Here is a 12,685-nt window from a genome sequence, read left to right as displayed (position 1 = left end):
CTAGGGACAGGTGGAGCCAGAAGAGAATGCCAGCTTTGCTGTGCAACTCCAGGTAAATGACTTAACTACCCTGAGCCTCAAGAAAGCTTAACTGCACAATGAGCATATGCCCATGTGTCCCTAGGGCGGGTCTGAAGGTGAGATGCAGAGTTCATGGACTATGCCTGGTATAGGGCTGGAGGCCCAGAAGGCCTGGCCCTCCCCCAGGCTGCACCCCAGACCCTCCTGACATAGTCCTCTCCATGTGCTGTCCCCTACCCAGTCCACTCCAGTCAATTTTTCTGCATTGCACTGGCCCACTTGGTCAGGGAAGGCCCCTTGGACCCCCTCTCGACAGGGCTGGGTACCCTTCTCAGCTAATTAGTTACTGGTGTGAGTATCTGAATGATGCTTGCTGCAAGCTGCCTGATCCCAGCATGATGCCTGGCTCCCACGACAGCCCAGCAAGTGTCTGCTGAGGGGAAGAAGGAACAGGGGACACAGGCCTCTGCTGCCCACGGGAGCCCGCCTTTGTGGGTTCCTGAAGGCAAGGAGCTAAGGAAGTCCCCAAACTCACCCCACTGAAGGCCTTAACTACAATCTGGCCAGTCCCAGAACCTTCCAGAAAGTTTCTAAATTTGCCCCTGACCGGCAGACCTTCAATCTCTACTGCAAAGGTCCACAGCACCCACCAATGCAGGTTGGCACCTTATTATTGTTTTTTTAAAAGAGCTCTAGCTGAAGGCCAGCCTGGGCTGCAAAAAAAACAGGAGCAGCAGCCATGGACGTTATACCCACTGGGTGGCATCAGGAAGCCCGGACGACTCTCGGCGCAGCGGCAGGCGGGCACCTTGAGGCCTGGCTGACTGGGGGTTTTGACGGGTGCACTAAGAAGCCAGGTGGGAGGGGCTGCCGGAAAGATGGGACTACAGCCCCCAGGCCACCATCTCTGATGAGGCTCCTGGACACTGGACTCCTGTGGGGCCAGATGGCCCAGGAATGGGCTTCGGCAACACCATGTGTCTCTCTGCCTTAGTTTCCTCTGCAGGTGGTGGATGTGAACCCAGGTGGTAGAGACACTCAGCCTGCTGCTGGTGATGCAGGGAGCCCATGGCAGCTCCCTCTGGCAGCGCCCAACCTTTCTGATGTGTCTCCCTTGGACCAGCCTGGGGGTGGGCAGAGGGTGAGGCATGGCCACTTCATCAGTAAGCCTGCCCCCATCTTGTGCCCTCAAGGGGTCACTGGGCCATGGGTGGGAAATGCTCTGTTACCCCAAGGTGCTGCCTAGGGAGGAGGAACAGCGCCATGCTTGGGAGGTGAGTACCACGGCCACACGAGCCCAAGGCACAGCCCCAGCTGCGGGGAACCTGATGGCATCACTGCCACCTCACTCCACAGAGCAGCTGCATGAGCAAGGAGCTCGGACAACATGAACAGGACCAGCTGCTGCCCTGCTGAAGCCCCCGCCCGAGGCTGCCCAGGCCCTCAGGATGAAATCCGCGTGACTTCCAGCCCACGGCTCCCCCAGCCCTGCCCTTCACTCTCTATGCTCCACTGGGTCCTCTGGGTGACTTGCCCTGTCAGCAATGTCCCCCCCACCTCCCCCCAGCTATCTACGACAGAGCAGTCATTGGTTTCTGTGCTTGCCTCCACATGGGGACGGTCACCCTTGCGAGAGCCTCAGACAGGCTGCAGGAGGGCTGGTGCACATCTGCTGGAAGAGCAGCTGAAGTCTGAGCATGCATTTGCCACAGTGGCTCTAGCAGGGCAGCGGCCCAGAAGTCCACTTGCCTAGTGCCATCCACATGGTCACATGGTCTGGCAGAGCCAGAGAGCCCTGGCTGAAATCCCCTGAGCACCCTAGGGAGCTGGCTGGAGGAGCCAGGGCCTAGAGGCTGGGCATGCTGGTCCCACTACTGAGTTGAGACCCCGGCACTGCTCTGGCCCAGCCCTCGCCCCATCCTCCACTCCAATGCCGAGATGGGGAAGCACATGCACAGGGCTGGCCCTGGTAGGCCGACCCTGCAAGGCAGGGCCCATCAGCAGCCAGCTCACAGAAGAGGATGCCGAGACTTGGGGCTTTACAGAACTTCCAGACAGCGTCTGCAGGCAGGTGCCGACTCAAACCCAGGTGTTCTGACCGCAGGAAGCGGGCCCCTAACCTCATTACTGCAGTGGCTCCCTTGGTGGGGAAGTGCATGGTGTGAACAGCACAGTGACACATTCTGGCGCACAGTAGGCGCTATGTAATGGAGTCTTTCAAGCCGCTCTAGCACCCGCCTGTGGGGGTGTCACACTGTGGCACCCGCTGCAGGACACGGGGCTGGCAGGAGCTCAAGGTGGCTCTGCATCTGCTCTTTGCTGGGGTGGAGTGAGGTCAGAGAGAAGAGAGCTACTGTCCCCACCAGACCAGGTGCCACCGTGGGCTGCTAGAGCTCTGGTCTGGGTTGAGGGATATTCCCCTTGGGCTTCCGGCTGGAAACCTGGCAAAAAAACATGCCCAGGAGTTTGTAAAAATTGACTCTCTAAGGACATTTTCCAAGCTACTAAAGGAGGTGGCGGGACTTTGGGGAAGGTTCATGCCATTGATACCAACTCTTCCTGCCAGCTGACTGGCCCTAAGATTTCTGAGGACGTCTGTCATCCGAGAGGCCGGAGTGCATGGAACCTGGCATCTGGGGCCCAAGTGCCAGCCTGTGAGGTTGCCATGCCCAGAAAGCCACTGTGCAACTCTGCAGAGCCTTCAGATTAATGCAGCATGAGAGGACAGAACAAAGGGCAGGAGATAATGTTTTTCTCAGGAAGTTGTAGAAGTGCTGAAGAGGCAGGCCCCACCTGAGACTTTGAGCAAGTGACACCGAAACAACGAGTTTTTATGTATTTATCTCCCTATTTTATGCAAAGCAACTAGACTTGTGCCCACAGCTGGCATTCATCGCGGGATGTTTTACCCTGTGATGTGAGAGGGACGCCACACAGGCCAAACACCCGGTTCCTGCCCACTGCAAACCACACAGCTGAAGCATCTGCTCCTCAAAGCACACTCTGACTTTCTCACACTCAATGTGGAAATTGAGAAGGTGGCACCTGAGGACTTGAGCTCACAGCAGGGCCCAGAGAATTGGCAAAGCAGTTCATCAGCCATTCCTGTCATGCTGGGATAACACTGACTTTCAGTCCTTTGGGAATTAGAGATGTTAAAAAAAAGTACTGTGTGGTTTTGAAGAAAAGCACATTGATACCAAATGCCACAGCTAGACAGCTGTGAACGGAGGAAGCTGGATTTTAGTCTTGGCTGCATACAGAGACAAACTGCAGAAGGTCGTGACCTCAGCAGAGGTGCCAGGATAGGAAGAGAATCCATTGGCCCCACCATGACAAGCTCTGAGGATCTCTCTGGATGAGGGGCCACGCCAGGGTGGGCCAGTGTCTGCAGACCCCAGGAGTCCCTGAAGGCCTCCTGGGTTGAACAATATCCCCAAGTAACAAGCGTTGCTGGGTCAGAAGTTGGGACCGTCAAAGAGCCCTTGCTAGCTAAATGCCTGGAGACCATTCGGAGGAGGAGAACCGAGGCTCTTTGATGCTCTGCTCAGGAGACCCGTGTGGCTTCCTTCTCCCTCCACGCACGGGCTTCCCGGGGCACCTTCTCCGCAGCCTCGCTGCTTCTGGGTTCACTTCATGGCTACTTAGCCTAGAGGAGCCCTGAGGATGTTCAGAGGCACCTATGATCCCTTGAAGGACAAATAGTTGGCCATGACCCAGATATCCGTCAATAGGGGACTGGCTGAGAAAACAGTGGTCTGCCCGGAAGCCTGACTGCACAGTCGAAGATGATGAAGAAAACCTGAGATATACCACTGAGGGGAAAGAGGTCACAGCATCATCCTGCTGTGTAAGTACAGTGTGTAAACTGTACAGTGTGCCCAGAAAAAGGCAGAGGGGACACTCACTAGCCTCGGGAGGGCGTTCTTTCCATGGAGACCTTTTCTCATCCACAAGGAGACCCAGTGTCGCCTCCTTCCTCTCCAACCTCCTCCCCTGCCCTTCTCAGCTCCTGCCCCTCAAAACCAAGTGCCCTGCTGCCCACGTCCCAACTCATCACTCCTGACTGCTGTCTCAGGACCCGCCACAGCTTCTGGCTGCACCCAGGACAAACGCAGCACTGCAGCAGACCCTCTGAGCCCTCGGCCCCTGCCTAGTTGTCCTGCCAGCCTCTCCCCCTACCTGGGGCCTTGCCTTGGCCCATGCCAGTTCCCCGCGCCAGGAAGCCCTGCAGCGCCAGGGAGCACTGATGAGCACTTGCCGCCTGCTCTGGCCCACCTGCGTCCAAGCCAGTCCCGCCTCCAGTCTCCATGTGTCCAGCACAGCCTCTACTGGGGGCACAAAACACCTTGGCAAACACTTGCTCAGCAAATCTTCCTGATCCTGACCCTGGTCAGTGCATTTGTCACGTGAGTTCTTTGGAAATGTAAAGCTCCTTTGAAAACCAGCCGGTTCCTTCCACTCTCCCTTCATTCCTTCTCTACCAGGTGGCCCTGCCCTGGCCCCCAGAGGGAAGACAGGGACCATGACTTTGGCCCCTCCTCAGTTCAGCCCCAGAAGGCTACTCCCTTGCCTTCTGTTTTTCCTCGTCCTCAGTGAGCTCTTGTGCATCACTCAACTTTCCTTCCAGCTACTCATACGCTTGGTCATGCCATTTACTTGACATTCGATTCTCCTGGCTCTCAAAGACAGGAAAGTGACCAGTTCTTGGGAAGTGGTAAAGTGGCACCCTGGAGCGCCTGAACTGGTCAGAGACAGTTTAAGTTAAGAATCAAATCAAAGTGGACTTTCACCAAATCACAGGTAAAAGTAAGGGCTAAAATTTTCTGTCTCTGGGTTTACTGCCCTAAGTGAGCCTGAAGTTCTCTGTATCCATTATCGCTCATCTGCTAGTGAGAACTTGCAGCTGACAAAATGACTGAAACAAACAAAATCAACAAAAAAAGAAGTTTCTTCAAATAATTTTATAGATGTTTCCTTAAATGTACAGACTTGTGTCTCTACAAATCACCTTCTCTGCTGCTTTCTGTGCTCCTGGCCTGATAGTGCAGGGGGTTCCCAGAGCACATCTGATCCTAGGTGTGCTGCCACTGAAAAGTCTTTAGATCTGGACAAGAACAGTTGGAGGAGCAGGAAAGATGCCCTGGTCTGAACCCCGGCTGCCCCCAGAGGCTGGTGCCACGTGGCAAAGTGCCTCTCTTCTCTGAGCAGGGTTTCCTGATCTGCAGACTGAGCAATGACACTGGCCTCCCGGAGCTGCTGCAGAGTCGGGGGGACTGCCTGGTCCGAGAGGGCAGTGGGCATCCTGGGGATAGGATGTGTGTGCTGGGCAGGCGCCTCTGCGCCTCTGTTCCTCTCCAGCTGGCTCTGCCCCTCGGGTGGCGTGTTCCTCTTCTAGGTGAGGAGGAGGACTCCACCTGCTCTCCACTGCTCCTGTTTGTTTAGTGTAGGAGCTGGGGACTGAACCCCTCCTCTGGAGCCCTGAGCATCGGCCCTTAAGGAACAAGGAACGCTGGGAGCCACACACTTCTGATGTGCGCTTCACGTGTGTCAGGCGTTGCTCTGGGCACAGGGGTCAGGGGGCTCACGCTAGTGCACAGGAGCCTAATGGCATTTTCAGCTCTTCCTTTTCAACTGTTATAAAACACACATAATATCGAATTTGCCATCTTACCATCTTTAAGTGGACAGTTCAGCAGTGTTAAGCTCACTCACGTTGTGGCACGCTACCTCTGTCCTTTATGTGAATGAACTGAACTTCGGTGACAGATACCACCTGGCCCAAGGCCATGTAACAAGTGTAAGGTGGAAGCAGGAAGCTGGGACTTGAACCCAGACTGCCTGGCTCCAGGGCTCTGGCGAGCACATGCCGTGCAGCTGAGCCACTTGTTCTGCCAGCAATGCTGGCACAGGCCTGCTGTGTACTGCCAGCAAGACTGCCCTGTGACAGTCTCACCTAAGTCTGTAGAAGATGCCAAGGCGTCGTCAAGGTTGAATGAGGATGGAGGATGGGTTTGGTCTCCTCCCACACTCCCAGCTAGGGCTCTATATACATACTCTTGTCCATGAGCAAGCAGGGAGTGTCCCCTGGTGACACACTATCACAACCAGGAGGTTCAGGGGCACACACTCACTTTATAGGTCTGAGCAGTGATGACCTTGAGAGATGGAGCAACATTCAGTTCTTGGGAACTCTGTCCCCCACCTCCCAAAGGTGCCTGGGGCATGGTGGCTGTGTGGCCAGCCTCCACAGGACAGGCTCCACAGTCAGTGCTACTGTCTGCTGGGTGGTGTGTTGCAAGCAGCAAACCTCGAGGGCCCTGCTGGAGACTATGGTCCCTTCCTGGGCTGTGTCCCCTGCTCCGGGACTTCCCAGGCTGTCTCTTCATGGCTGCCTTGGGAACCCCCAAAAGAGGCCTGATTGCAGGCTCACTCTTGAGTGAGGTCTGGTCCCCACAACCCCATCTTAACCCCCTGAAGCTTCTCTCCTAGGTCTGAGTGCCGGAAAGCTTGGAGAGGAGCTGCTAAGGCGGAAGTCTGAAGTCCCAGCTCTGCTTTTTGTCCGTGTCAGGGTGGGGAGAAAGTGGGCTTCTGCTGCCCCAGGACCACCAGCTTGGTTTGGAAGTGGTGGTCTCAGGGGAGAAGAGCTTTCTGAATGAACTACTGCTTTGCAGGTTTGTCCCTGACCCATCAGAGACAGGTCTCATAGCACTGGGGTCGGGCACAGAAGAGGAGAATACTCTGTCTAGGGCTAGGGCCACCCCAAGGCCCTTCTCTAGAAAGGGCCTATCCTGCTGACCCCGATCAGAGCCACCATGGGAAGTAGCTCAGTCATCATCAATGGCAGCTCTGAAGGAAATGGGGTGAGCCCAAGAACTGGAGGTGCAGACTTCAACCTGCCTCAGGTGAGCTCTGAGCTCTTGGTCTGAGCCTCAGTTTCCTATCGGAAAACAGGGCAAGGGATGCCAGCTTCCAGAGTTGTTGAGAGGATGGAATTAATGCACGTCAAGTGCCCAGCCATCTATTCTTCCAAATTATAGCCCAATATGTCCAGAAACAGGTGTGGCTTTTCTGCCCCAACAAACCTCCAGCGGGAGCTGGCATGGGTTTTGCCTGATGCCTGTGGGAGGAGCAAGAGGTGGCTGGTGTGGGGCCGTGGGTCTGACACGGGCAGACTTGAGCTCCAGCCTCACGGGGTTGAGGAGGGACATTTAGTGTGACCCTGGGAAGGTCATCTCCCCACATGCAAAAGGGAAAACGTGAGTGTTGTTGGGAAGAGCAAATGAGAATAACGCATAAAGTGCTTAGCAGTTCAATACATTTTGCTTAAGGAAAAAAAAAAAAAAAAAAAAAAAAAAAGGCCTCATGGTGGGAATCCAATTTCTATAACTCACTGACCCAAAGGTCCAGAGCCTCTGAGCAGGGAGTGAAGGCCGGGAAGGGTTAGCTGGGGGCTCAGAAGCTGCCGGCAGAAGGCCTCCTTCCTGTGTGACTACAGAAAGGGTATTTTTGCCTTGGGGAGCTGGAAGGAGAATTGGTTCTAGTTTTATAATCGGAAATAAGAAAAAATAACAGGCCTAAAAAATTTGTTTCTGGGAAACACCACCACAAGATGACACCAGCACCTACAGCGTCATCCCTGGGGGAGTCAGGGCTGCTGTCTATGAATCAAACATCGGTTTCTCTTCTTTTCTTTTCTGGATGTCAGTGCCAGGCTTCGCGGTCAGCTCAGCTGGCTCTTGGCAGCACTGGTTGTCATCTCTGTGTTCCTGCTCAGCTATTCAGCTGCCCAAGGCTGGCCCGGGAACCGCATGCAGGCTCTTCCACAGAACTTGAAAGTGTTCTGGGTCAGGCGACCAATAAAGAGGTTTGTTTGCCTTTGATAAAGATAGCACCTTTGAGAAGCACAGCACCCCAGATAACCAGCCCAATAGGAAGCTGGGACAGGAAGACAGTAACGCAGAGCTTGGTCCTAGGGCGCAAAGTCCAACTCTCCTGCCAGCACCCTGAACCACTGCCAACTGGTGCCAGGGACCAGTCTGAGTGAGACAAATGCCTGGGCCGCAGAGTGGCCCGTCTGCTGGGACTTGTCAGTTCATGGGCCTCCTGCCCCAGCCTCCCACCCAGTGAGCACTGGGTAAATGTCAGTACTGCCGGGGAAGAGGCCAGCGAGTGCCTCTCCTAAGTGGCTTCTATTCTAGCACAGGAGAGTGGCAGCCAACAGGAAAACAAGAAAGACAGTCTCAGCTACAGGTAAGGGCTACGAAGAGTGTAGGGAGATAATCTGGAAGTCCCTCAAAACTTTAAATGATCATCTGGCCTGGCTTCCTCCTGAGGGGTATGCCCCAAAGAACTGCAAACAGGAGTTCAAACAAAAACCTGGACATGGAAGTTCATCACAGCGCCGTTCACGCAGCCAGACGGTACCGCGATGGGGAGTCAGTAAGCACAGCGTGGTCTAGCCAAACAATGAGGCTCATGCAGCCAAAACAGGAATGAAGTTTTGACATAGGCTACAGCACGGACGAACCTTGGGGACATTATGTGGAGTGAAAGAAGCCAGGCACAAAAGCCCGCATAGAAACTTCCAGAATAGGTAAAGCTACAGAGACAGAAGCAGACAGAGGCTCCTGGGGGCCGTGAAAGAAGGCAATGGAACTGCCTGCCTCGCAGCTGTGGCATTTTATGTTGGGGGAGCTTTGGGATTAGTGGGGTGCTCGAGGCGCTCGTGGTGACTGAAATGCTGCTGAGGAGTCTCCTCTCAAATGCCTCCTTTCACGTAAGCTTCGTCTTGGTTTAGGATGTGAATACTAGCTGCCCTGCAGAGGGACCAGGCCAGGAGGGGCCTGAGCGAGCCCTGAGTGAGGCGGGCTCTGGGCACAGGACCTGCAATGGGATGCGCTTGGCCGAGGAGGCCCGGAGAGAAAGCCAGCGTGGCTGGCACGCTGGGTTGCGCTGCCGGCATTGCACAGGGAGAGAGTCGGAAGCTCATCCTGGGGACGGGGAGGGGGGCTGCACCCGCCAGGGGCAGAGAGGGCTGTGAGACAGGAGGCGCTGGAGGTGTTTTGTTTTTGCCGTGCTGGGGATCAGACCAGGGCCTCGTGAATGCTAGACAGGTGCTCGGCCACTGAGCTGCATCCCCAGACTGAAGAGGCGGTGGGGGTCCACTAAGCCCATCGGTGAGGGCCAGCGGAGGTCACCTGCCTGTGGCTCTGCTCTGCAAGCTCTGGAGCTCTGGGTGCTATTCTGTCGCACTCCCACCCACTCACCCCCAGGTAAGCCTCACCTCAGCCTCCAGAAGCTGCCTCCTGGCCAGAGGGGCCAGGAGCAAGGAGTGTACTACACTGGGAGGCCAGAGCACTGGCTCTCCAAATAGAGGCTGCTGTCCCCTCTTCCTGGGACAGCCAGGGTCACTTGTGGGGAATAGTTTCTGCTCTGGGGTCTCCCTGGAGGTGGACGCTCCTGGAGTACAGGCCAAGACCAGCATTGTGGGCTGGTTTTGGACACCTCCCCACTGAAGCGGAGTCTGGGCAGTGGCTGGTGGCAGGGGTAGGCCCATGAGGGCACCGACCACAGAAGCACTACACCTCCAAGCTGCCAAGAGCCAGGCCAGGGTCTAGACCTGGAAGCACCTGCTGTCCCCACGCTACTGAAGATCTGGGTCTCAGAGCTCTCAAGTTACTTGGTCAAAGTGTCACAGACTGAACCATTCCATGTCTAGGGTCCAGACGGGAACTTACTTGTCTTCCGTGTTCAGAGTAAGGAAGGGACCTGTTCCCAGGCTGTGCAGAGAGTAGGTGAAGGTTTATCCTGCACTCAAAGACACTACACGAAGCCAGTGTGAGGGCGAAGACACAGCAGAGAACAGAACACACTATGGTTCTGGGCAGGTGACATTCTCCACGGGGGAGAAAGTCCAGTCAGGTAGGGAACCACAGTGCCAAGGAAATATAAGAAAAAGCCAGGCTAATGTGATGAGGAAAGGGTGTAACCCTGGCCAGTGTGGTGATCAGAAAAGGCCTCTCAGAGCAGATAGGGGTCCAACGCCCAAGACCTAGGCAACAGCATCCAGTGCAAAGGCCCTGAGGCAGGACAGGGCCCAAGGCAGAGAAACAGTGGTTTTCAAAGTGTGCCCAGGGAATCCCTGTTGTCCTAAAAACGGTAAGACATCATTTTCCCTTTATATTCATATTCCCTGGGGTGCACCGAGGGCTATTCCAGAGGCCACGTGATGTATGCTATCACAACAAACTGAAAGCAGAGGCAGACAGGAGAATCCAGATGCGTTCTATTAGTCAAACAAAGGGATTCGTAAAAATGTAAAACCAACCTTTCTTTGTTTTGGAAAACAAAGTCTTTGTTTATGGAATGTTAATCTACAATAGATTATTTATGTCTACATGCAATGGACTTATTAAATAATTATTAAAAGCATTTCTTAGCTTTAAATTCATATGCTATGAATATTGACAGGTATGATCCATACAACTATAGCTCCGTACTTCTAAAGGGCATGAGGAGTCGGGCTGTGACGGTGAGGAGTGCCGACCTTCAGGACTAGCCAGAGGGCTATGGAGTGAAGATATGGGACCCCAGTGGGGGCAACTTTGTCCCAGGAGCCAGCTGGGGCTGCACCCTGTGGTGGTCACACCAGATCCAAGGGAGAAGGGAGGTTTGTTCTTGGTGCAGTGCCAAGCCCTGGAAGGACTTGGGTTGGGACGTGGCAGGGCCTTCTGGAAAGGCCCGGCTGGCTGAATGGAGGGCGGGGAGGAGACTGAAGCAGGGTGTGGGGGAGGCTGCGCCCCAGCACAGCAGTCTCTCTGACCCGGCAGAGGCACAGGGACCCCGAGTGCTCTTTGGACCAGCACTCTGTGGCACTAGAGGAGGGTGATGAGGTCTCTCTTCCAGGGGAGACATAAAATGATGTCCCCACCTCTCTCCCCACCCCTCAGTGGCACCTTAAGGGGAGCCAGGGAAGACAGCCAGGCGAGGAGTAGAAGGTCATCTTCATCAGCTGCCTGTGACGTGCTGCAGTCCCAACTGGCACAGCCTTGCGTACTGTGGCCTGGGGACCAGCAACACAACACTCGGCACCCTGGATGTCCCACCCACCCCTGCCTGGTGGGCCCAGGCTACTGGAGGTGGGGGTCGCACTCCCAGCACCTGCTCTCACACCTGCCCTGAAGACAGGCAGGGCGGGAGAGGTGCAGGACGGTCATCACGAAGCACTCTGCAGACAGAGACAAGCCCGGCCGTGCAGCAGGACGTGATCCCTGCACCCAGATTTTTGCTTTCCACCTCATTTGAAAAGGGACTGGGGCCAAAATGAGGACATGGTTTTTCTCCTTCACCAGCAAGTTCTAGAACTGAAAGAAACTAGATTGCCCAAAGACAGACTTTCTAATGAGACCAATCTGTATTCAGTTGACTGAGACTCACGGTCGTAATGTACATCCACTGAGCGACCACCACTACACAACGCAAAGCAACCTAGACAGCTCTGAACAAGGAGCCCTCGCACCCTGGAACGACACCACATTTCTCATTTCCTACCTGAGAACAGGCGGGGCTGCCATCCTGCCATCGATCACAGGGCTTGGGATTGGGTTTTCAGAAAGCAACAGTCATAGGCTGTGGGCAGCTCGGGGAACAGGGGCATTTTTTCCCTAGAGTTCATGTTGGGATTACATCTATCAAGATTAAAAGCCTTCCTTTCTGATTTGACAGATATTCTGCTGGGAATTTATCCTTAGATGTGGGAGATTTGCCGTTACATAAAGACATCTCAAGGATGTTTACTACACTGAAAGAGCAAAGCACGGGAAGTGACCCAACTGTCCATCAACATGAGACTGTTACAAGAGATGTCGTGTTCATCCACTCAACAGAACGCCATGGAGTTGAAGAAAATGAACTCATTCCACGTACTAACGTGTGACAATGGCTTGGCACTAGGCACAGAGGCAGGGTGCTGAATAACATGCATGGTAGAACCCAAGTGAGAAAACATACTCACAGGAACATACGTATCATACAAATGATCATTTCTAGAAGGACATGTGAGAAATTAGCTGTGGTTACCCTGGAGCAAAGATGACTCAGTTTTCATTTCATCAAGTCTTGTTTGGATTTAAAACAATCATTTCTATACACACATACACATATGTAGGAAATATATATAATCAAACATAGAATTGAATCACCTGGATTTTGGGCAGGTTCTCATGGCTGCACTTTGTTCTTAAATCTGGTTTTTGAGGACATTTCATAACACATGCAATTCAAGTTCAAACCCTGAACTTAGAGGGGGTTTGGTGGCGGGGGAGTGTGGCCCGTTTTCTAAATTCTTTTTTTTTGGTGCTGGGGATTGAACCCAAGGCCTTGTGCTTGCAAGGCAAGCACTCTACCAACTAAGCTATATCCCCAGCCCCCCGTTTTCTAAATTCTGTAATCGAGAGAAGGGCTCTCTTTTGAGGCATGGAGGGCTCTGGTGGATACGGAGTTACTTAAAGCCCGTGTCAGACAGGAAGGAAAGCCACTCTTCTGGAGAAGTCCCTTCTGCACTGCCAAAGCAACCCTGAACTTTCCATTCACAGTTCCCTTTTGGGGGGAGGGCAGGAGGAGGCCAGGGTGGCTCTGGAGAAAGTGGAAGGAGCTGCTCTCG

At 54.2% G+C, this 12,685-nt stretch overlaps 1 protein-coding gene across 5 annotated transcripts in view; it reads right to left on the bottom strand.

The window, feature by feature from the left end:
• CLEC16A (C-type lectin domain containing 16A) overlaps positions 1–12,685 on the bottom strand; it is a 188,155-nt gene that overhangs the window by 30,243 nt on the left and 145,227 nt on the right. The gene's annotated exons all lie outside the window — the stretch shown is intronic.

This window comes from Sciurus vulgaris, assembly GCF_902686455.1.
Source record: "Sciurus vulgaris genome assembly, chromosome: 18".
Taxonomy (NCBI): domain Eukaryota; kingdom Metazoa; phylum Chordata; class Mammalia; order Rodentia; family Sciuridae; genus Sciurus; species Sciurus vulgaris.
This window is presented reverse-complemented; position numbering and strand designations above follow the sequence as displayed.